At 45.5% G+C, this 9356-nt stretch overlaps 1 long non-coding RNA gene across 1 annotated transcript; it reads left to right on the forward strand.

Annotated features, from left to right (window-relative positions):
* Positions 1-5100: 5100 nt before the first annotated feature.
* On the forward strand, positions 5101-9012 carry LOC145721078 (uncharacterized). The gene is made up of 3 exons (XR_014144544.1): positions 5101-5536; positions 6391-7025; positions 7469-9012. It is a non-coding gene; the product is annotated as an uncharacterized LOC145721078 (long non-coding RNA).
* Positions 9013-9356: the final 344 nt, after the last annotated feature.

Raw genomic sequence — 9356 nt, forward strand, 5'->3', positions numbered from 1 at the left:
CACAATTGTTCTTACAATTGATCTTTTTTTATATCTAAAATTTCTTTATTAAGCATATTTGTTTTATATTCTTGGTGTACAGCCTCACTAAATAAATGTTGACCATTATCAGATGTTTTCTCTGTATCTATTAAAATAATACAATTTTTCTCTATTAAATCATCAATGTAGTGAGTTACATTTGTGGATTTTCTGATGTTAATCCACCCGTACATTTATGGAACATGGTGTTTTAGTATGTAACTATTATTAAAATTATTTAAAATTAAATAAAATTTAAATATTCTCTCAGTTTATCTGACTGCTAGTGAATCTTCTTCTATAATTCCCACATCCATCTCCACTGCCAAATTTTTCATCTCTGTTTATAAGTGAAATTGGCCTTTTTGTTTTTTCTTTTAATGTTCTCATCCAGTCTGCAGTTTGGGAATCAGAGTTATATTTTTCTCATTAAACCAGTTGGGCAATTTTTTCCTCAATTTTTCTTGTTCCTTTCTTTTCTTCTCTCATTCTCTCTTTCTTCCTTTCTTTTTCTCTCTCTCTCTCTTTCTTAATTCTGAAACAATCTGCATAAGAGGGATTTTCTGTCATTGGATGTTTGTTAAAAACTCATCCATGGTACTGTCTGGAATAGAAGTTTGGGTTGGAGGTAAGGAGGTAAGGAGGCATTTTGACTTTAGAGGGGAGAGATTTAAAAATTATTAAGAAGTAGTTGTCAAGGAGAGATGTGTAGACCACTCTTGAGGACTTGTCTACGAAAGGGGGCAGAGGGAGAAGGTCATGAAGGAGGGTGTAGGACCCAGGACATCTTGTTGGGTTATTTGCTTCTCATCTTCTTGTTGGAGGATGGGAGACAGTGGAGAAGGTTGGAGCCGTGACAAGTATGATCCCACAGAGAGGAAGAGTTTGAGGAAAAGGCAGAAGAGAGATGGAAAAATCAAAGACCAGGGGAAGAGCACGTCTACTTGGACACATAGGAAAAGGGGCATGGCAAGAAGGAGAGAGAAACTTGATGGGACTGGGTTTGTGGATCTGGTGGTGCCAGGGAGGAAATCTCTTCACAGTCCCTACTTCTGAAACAGGAGATGAGCTCAGATGGCATGGTCCATAAGGATGATGAGTCGGAGGGATGTCATGAATTCTACGTGATGACTGACGTTTTGAAGTAAGGCAGTCTGTCCCCTATCTTAGAATATGAAAAAAAAAAAAAAAAAAAGAACCCCAGAGAAAGATAGATATGTGTAGATTTTATAAATCCAAAAGATATTATGGTTTAAAAGTGCACAGAAAGGATGTAAAATGGTACAGCCCCTTTGGATGACACTTTGGTAGTTTTTTCCCAAACTAAACATACCCTTCACACATGATCCAGCAATCGCACTCCCTGGCATTTACCCAAATGAGCTGAAAACTTACGTCCACACAAAATCCTGCACATGGATGCTCACAGAAGCTCCATCGTAATTGCCAGAACTTGGAAGCAACCAAGATGTTCCTCAGTAGGCAAATGAATAAGCAAACTGGTATACCTATACAATGGCATTTTCTTCAGTGATAAAAAGAAATGAGCCATCAAACCAGCAAAAGACATGGAGGAATCTTAAATGCATATTACTAAGTGGAAGAGGCCAATCTGAAGAGTGTTCATACCAGATGACTTCTAACTCCGTGACATTCTGGAAAAGGCAAAACTACGGAGACAGTACAAAGTTCAATGGCTGCCAGGGCCCTGGGAGTGGGAGGGATGAGTGCGAGGATTTTTAGGGCACAGAAACTGCTCTGTGTGATACCAGGATGGGAGGTGCGTGTCATTATGTACCCATAGTATGTACAACACCAGAAGTGACCCCCTAATGCAAATGGGCTCTAGCTAAAAACAATGTGTCTCATTGACTCATCAACCGTTAACAAATATACACTATCAGAGACGTTAATAAGAGGGTAAATTGGAAGGGCCAAGGGGGTATATGGAAACTCTGCACCCTTCCCTCGATTTTTTCTATAAACCTAAAGCTGCTCGAAAAAATAAGGTCTATTCATTTAAAAATAAATACAAAATTAAAAATAAAAAACCCACAGAAACCATAAATAGTGGTATGCATTTTAGACCACTGCTCGGCACTGAGGTTATTCAGGGTTGCAGTCTTCATTTTTCAGGATGTATAACATATCCCAGAGCTTGACTGAAGCCAGCGTGGCCCCAGCAGGTGAGCCAGGGAAGGCAGGAGGTGCAGACAGGGACCAGGGACAGCTGTGTCTTCATGTTTTTCATGTAGCCCAAATGTTTGGCGTTTGCTCTCCTGTGATGTCATCCTTTCTTCAGTGATGGAATTACAGTCAGCCTCCTTCTGACTTACCTGACTGCAGGAGATTGTTGGTTATCAGGTCCTTCTCCCCAAGGCTACTTACTCGTCTACAAATCTACTTGAGCGAGCCGTTGTCCTACGATTCCAGACTCCACCTGCTAGAGACGGAAGAGAGACAGAATAATCAAAGACCAGAGGAAGACCACGTCTAGGTGGACACCTATGCCGTGGTGGATGTTTATGCCTGCTGCCACTATGACTTGCTAGGGTGAGCAAAGACGATTACTTCCCAAAAAACCCACAAAAAACAAAACAAAAGCTGAAGCTTTGGTATAACAGAAAATGACCCTAGGCGCTTCAAACTGGATGCTGCATGCACTGACTTACAAAGCCCAAGTTCAAACCTTGAGATTTGGGTGCTCTGGAGTGTTTTCCAATACCAACCACCAATCCTCTGATTCTCTGACACGAACTGGGTGTCCAACAATTCAATTTAATTCAGACACTAACTGCCTCGAGTTAGTGCGGATCCTGCTGGTAGGCGCTCAGTCCAAGCCTGTCCCCACCCAGATGCCGGTCGCAAGTTGTGGGCCACCGTACTTCTCATGGACTGGCTATAGATCGGGGGTTCCCAGGACCCCCTGCTAAGGTTCCATCATTTGCTAACATGGCTCACAGGACTCATAGGGAGGCACTTACGTTTACCAGTTAAGTATAAGGGACACAAGTCAGGAAAAGCTGGATGGAAGAAAGGTATAGGGCACAGTCTGGGGGTGTGGTGGGTTGCTGGGAGCTTCTGTGCCCTCTCCGGATACACTATTCTGGCCCCTCAAAGTGTTCACCAACTTGTTCAAGGGTTTTCATGGAGCTTAATCCACAGCTCCTCCTTCTTCCCAGAGGTTGGTGGGTGGGGCTGAAAGTTCCAACCCTCTAATCTCTTGGGTCTTTCTGGGGACCAGCCCATCAGAAGCCATGTAGGGGCCCTAGCCTGTCACCTCATTAGCATAAACTCAGGTGTGATCAAAGGGGACTCATTATGAATAACGAGACACTCCCATCACTCAGGAAATTCCAAAGGTTTTAGGAACTACACATGCCAGGAACTGGGGAAAAGACCGAGTAGTTCACATTAGTCCATAGGTGCCCTTCTGGTGCCGGCCCCATGGGGATAAAGCAGCTGACACACAGGCTGGCTACCAAAGCATTCTTTGAAGAAACTTTGTATTTGAGATTTCAGGAAAAGTAACTAAGAAGTTGTCATGAGATCAGAACTCTGTTGGTCATCTTTGTGCTCTTTCAGTGTTGGCACTGAAAGCCTTTTAAATTTTAATGAATTGGCAATATTAAAAGCTTGGAGATTTCTGATTTCTCTTTAAAAATCAGAAGGGACTGCCAAAATGATATATTGCCAGCACGTGTCTGGAGGTGAACAGGGCTGTCTTTTGGGGCAGACGTGTCCTCTCCAGCTCACCAAGGTCCCCTCCACACCCACAGGCTTACCGACACCAGGAGGCTGACGCCATTGACACATGGTCTGCACAACTCGAGGTTCATCGAATGTTCCCTAAACTGAAGAGGGTGGAAGGCAAAGGTGAGTTCAAGTTCCCACATTCTGACACACACAGAACTGCTTCTAGTCCCCAAATGCCTCGGGCTTCCCTTATCCCGTGATGATCCATTTAAGGATTCCCCCTCCCCAAACTTGTGGATGGCTTGGGGATCAGTGGAAGGTTTAGGAATCTCTTTTTGAACACAAGCCACAGCTTCTCCCCAGGTATATGTGCCCGTGACAAACTGGGCAGTTTACATATTTTTAATACATGACATTCTGCCTTCTTGCCATCTTTGTCTGTCATTAATCAGTTCCATTTTCAGGGTACTGGGTGTTTCCACTGCAGCAGGCCACGCCGGTGGCCAGAAATATTTCTCAATCACACGCAGTGTGTCCGAGTTCTTTCCATGTGGATGGCTGCATAAAAGCAACCCCTACACTCTGATCATTTAGACTCTTCTTTTGTGCCCTTTTTGCCTGAGGGTCTTGGAATGTGAAACTCTTTTGTGAATGGCCGTAAATATACAGCGTTGAAACTTTTCACCATCAATAATGTGCACATAGCGATAAAAAAAGGTGTCTTTTCTGTGGATGTTTCAGAGTTAACAACAACAACAACAAAATACGAATTCTAATTCCTTAGGGAATTGGTTGCGTTGAAATATTTACAGAAGGTCAAGGAGTTTCCCCTCCCGCCTGGAGTGGCGAAGCAAAGCTGTGGACGGTGGTTAAGCAAGGCCTGCCTTTCAAGCCTTGTTTATTCTGGAAATAACTCTGGAAAATGCCTCATATGGTTCCCCAGAGACCTGGAGGTGGGCCTGTGTTAGACATGATGAATGAAAACAAACCGTTCCTTTGCAGCGTTGAGCAAAATCTATAAAAAAGGTCTTTCTTAGAACGTCCAGACGGACCTGAGGGAGCAGAAATGAACTTGAAAGTGTGAGGAAGTCAAAGTGCAGAGCGAGACAAAAAAAAAAAAAAAAAAATTTCACCCAACTTTATAACTGATTTAGATAGTGGAAATTATATAAACATGAAGTCCACGGAACTCGGGCAGTTTGAAGTGGATCTGAAACACTCGCTTGTTTTCATCAATTCCCAGTTTAGTAATGAAGTCATTCCCCGGGGACCGGGTTAGCGGCTCCCTGGCTCTCGAGACTCACCCCCAGGGAGGGCAGGACTTGGTCCGTGTTCCTTCTGCCCAGGGCTTGTCCGGGGCCCCATGGGCGGGAAGCAGCCTGTTGTTGCACGAACAAAACATTACCTCCTGCGGGCCTCTCCGTGAATGATGAGTGGATGGATGGTCATGAAAGGTGGTGTCCCTGGGAGAGCCGAATCCACGCTGTAGACTCCAACTGTGATTTCCAGCTGGAAAGTCCGTTTAACCCATAGGCACTCTGATTCATAAAGCACTTATAAAAGTGGGCCTGGTTTCCTCTGAGAATCAGGGGATGTTGTGCTGAACATCCAATGGCTTTGTTTGCCTCCCTCTCTGCCGTTATTTTGATCAATCTATCTTCCTCCTCTGCCCACCCACCTCACCCCCAAGGACCAGCTGGGATTTGGTGTAGGTTCCAGATGACGAAAGGTACACCAATCAGAGTTCTTCTCAAGAGTTTTCAAGCTGGATCCGAGAGAGAGGAAACGCATCTTCCTTCATGCTCTCCGGGTCATTAGGGTATGGTGCTGGCTGCTGCCGGTGGCCAGGGCTCCCGCATGTTGGGGGGGGGCGGGTTCCTGCAGAAGGATGACCTTTAAGCGGCTTCAAATCCAGGCAGCCTGAGCAACGCCAGTTGCAGTGCTTCGGTAGATGAGAGCGAGGGGACATTCAGGGGACATGGGTCTCATCTACCTCCTGATTCCAACTCGGTCCTTGCCTTTCCTGCAATGTACTTCTCTGCCCACCCACACTGTACCTCTTCTTGCCTAAGCTAGTTTGAATTCATTTTCAATGGAAAGAGACTTAATACAAGATGCACATCACTAGGAAGGCAGAAGTGAATTCCCTGTTGCCTGAAAAACCAGATCGAACTTTAATATTCACAAGAAGTTATTTGAGGTTTGAAAGTGCGAGTCTTTGCTCCGTGTGCAGATCTGTTCATTTTAGTTTCATTCTGCTTTACATATTCACGTTCTTTCTCAAATAGAAAATTCTTAAAACGTCATAGCAATACAATAATGATGAGTGTCAGCGTTTACTGGGTGTTCACTATGTGACGGGGACTACTTAATGTGGACTTAATGTTTTTCATCCTCACAAAAACCTATGGAACTCATCTTGTCATTCCCCCTCCCCCATTTTATAGACATGGAAACAGGCACAGAGGAGTTAAGCAGTTTCCCCCGGGTTGCACAACCAGTAAGTGGGAGAGACAGGATCTGAACCCCAACCTCCCAAGCTCAGAGGCTGGGATTTGAATCCAGAAATGTATCAAAGTATTGAAAACCATCGGTTTCTAGTTATGACAATCTCGTTTGAGACTGAATTATGAATTTTTAATTTTGCTGAAATAACTTTCACTGTTTTTCAAGGCAATGAAAAAGCTGGGCATGCCCTCAAAGGTATTCTGCTCTACTGACTTGAACCTGCGTATGAGAAGAGTTAGCCCAGAGAGGTTTCGTTCTGCTTTCCACTGTCCACGCTGGGGCTAGCATCCCCATCTCTGATGCCCATTCTGGCTGGACCGTTCTGGGAATGCATCTTGAAGCAAACACTGACCTTCCCAGAAGCCAAAGCGGGGTGGCAGTCTGGCCCGGAGGGACGGACCTGCCACGGAGGGCCGAGCACCCTGAAACCCTCAGAGCCCAAGCTCTGTCCAGCTTCTTATCTTGACCACGGATGGCATCCAGTAGACCAAACAGAAAGATGGTTAAAGTGCTCAGCCCTACTCTCTCAAGGTCCCCGAGGCACATGGAAAGTAGGAAAGGGGGACCAAGGCTCATTTCGATGTCATTCCTGGGAAGCGTTTCATGCAATAGCTGGAGAATTGGGTTGAAACCCAAAGTCGTGACCCAGAGTCTTTGGCCAAGTGCTAACTTCCTACCTGTTACTGTTTCCTTTTCGAGCAACTGGAAAAACAACCCACCGCCTTTATTCTTGGCCAGAGGGCAGTATGAGAATCAGAATTACCGGGCCCCTCACTTCCAGTGACGTTGTGAAACAAAAGGTAAACACTTCACGGGTCCGCGGCAGCTCCGAATAATTGCCCCTATTGTGGGGAGAACACTGGCTTCTCTTCCTCTTCACACCAAACTCTTTCTGGAGGAGAGGCTGAGCAGAAGAGAAAGTCAGCCCTGTCCCCGAGGGCCGGCCAGGCTGCCTGGATTTGCAGTGAGAAAATGCAGGGAGATTGGCTCTGTGGACAGCTTGTAGGCATTTTCAAGGTTTAGGCAGAAATGTCTGTCTTTGGGTTATTCAGCGGAGTTTTCTTTAAAGGGACTCATTCTGCATGTTTCCGAAGGCCCGCCACGATTCAGCGGTTTGGGTGGGGAGAGAGGGCTTGCAGCCTTGATAACCTTATTTATTAAGAGTCTGGAACTTGGTGTCTGGGCCAGAGCCCTTGACTCTGCTCAGGAGCTTTGGCAGTGCTCTGGTTTTCTTCCTTTTTAGGTTTCCCCACGGTGAGCCCTTCAGAGAACAAGGTCATGTTGATCTACGGCAGTGACTCACACCAGGCTTTGCCCTGTCTCCTCTGCAAAGACTCAAGAGTAAAACTTCGTAATAGTTCCACGATGGAAGGCAAAGGGCCCCGTCGGCACTGAGGAGCGTGCTAATCATTCAGCTGGATCACTTGGTCTTTGCCTTTTAATTATTGAATGAAAAATATTCTAAAACTACAGGAAAGACTTCTTTGGGGTCAGTATGAACTATTCTTCCCTTCATTCAGCAAGAAAAGAATATCTGTGTGAAATAATAAGAAATATATATGTGTGTCTCTGTCCTCCGTTCTAATATTTGGTCTTTGACCCTAGTTCCTGACACAGAGTTCCTAAAACCCATGTAATTTCCAGGGTGATTGGAGTGTCTTCCATTCTGATGAGGACACTCCTGGATGGCTCCTGGATGGGGACTCATCACCAAAAAGTCCAAGCCATGATTAGAAGCTTGGAACTTTCAGCATTGCCCCCCCACCCTGCCCTCATTCTTGAGAGAAGGGCTAGAAATGGAGTTAATGGATGATCATGCCTATGTGATGAAGCCTCCCTAAAATTCCCGAAAGTACAGGGTTTGGAAAGTGTCCGGAGTGGTGAACACATCCACATGTCGGGAGGGTGACAGCTCCCTGGGACACAAGCCGCTGTGTTTGGGACCCTTCTTGCACCTTGCCTTAAACACCTCTTCATTTGGCTATTCATCCGTTTCCTCTCTTATATTATAAACTGGCAAGTGAGTGTTCTCCTCGTTCTGTAGGCTGTTCTAGTGTATGATGGAACCTCAGGAGGAGGTTGTGGGAAGCCTGCTTTATGGCCAGTCTGTCAGAAGCACAGGGGAGAACCTGGACAGGCAGTTGGCCTGTGACGTGGGCACAGAGTTGAGGGACCGAGCCCTTCCCCCGTGGGATCTGACGGTCCCTCCATGTTGATGGGGTCAGAAATAGTAGGACACCCAGTTGGTGTCTGCAGGAGGGTTGAAGAATTATTTGGTGTAGGAACCCCCCTCCCCACATCTGGGGTGAGAAGTGAAGTATTGAGAGGAGAAAAAATATGGTTTTCCTAGACAACCAATAAATTGTGCTGATCTTAAGGAATACCGTGGTGAACAAGTCAATGTCTCTAATCTCATGGAATTTATAGGTAAACGGGCAGTTACAATTATAGTATGATAAATGCTGTGATGGGCAAAGTCGAGGGTCAGGCAAAAACTGCTGAGGGTTTCTGCCTGGACTTTGAGTCAGGAAAGGGGGAATGGAGGGAATGATTCATCCAGACCAGGAGAGGTCTCCATCTTACTGTCTGTCTCCTTCAAGGCTGACTTCTGTGAGGTGGTGAATGATTCCCTTTGAGACATGTGTCTAAAAAAAAAAGAAAAAAGAATACAATGGCTTATTTAATTTTTTGTTCTATTTTTACTAACCACCACCAACCTACAGAAAAGCTGCAATTATGGTACAAAGAACTTTTTTTTCCCCCCTGAGCCAACCTGATGGTCCATCAAACCCAACACTTCCGTGTGCATTCTCTGCAAACAAGGACATTCTCCTATGTAACTGACACACGACTGTCAGCATCAGGAGATTGGCAGTGACTCATTCATACCCCCGAATCCTCGGACCCCACTCAAGTTTTGCCAGTTGTCCAAAGAATGGCCTTCATGGAGAAAAGATCCAGTTCATGGTCAACATTGCCTTTCCTTGACCCTGGTGATCAGGCCACTTTTGGAGAGACTAGGACAGTTGCTTTGGAGAGTGTCCCTCCGTTGTCATTTGTCTGAGGCTTCCTCACGACTGGATTTCAGTGCACATTTGTAGCAGGAACAGAGGTGGTGGTACGTTCTCACT

Source organism: Leptonychotes weddellii, chromosome 4 (genome assembly GCF_054177405.1).
Source record: "Leptonychotes weddellii isolate Sample4059 chromosome 4, ASM5417740v2, whole genome shotgun sequence".
NCBI lineage: Eukaryota > Metazoa > Chordata > Mammalia > Carnivora > Phocidae > Leptonychotes > Leptonychotes weddellii.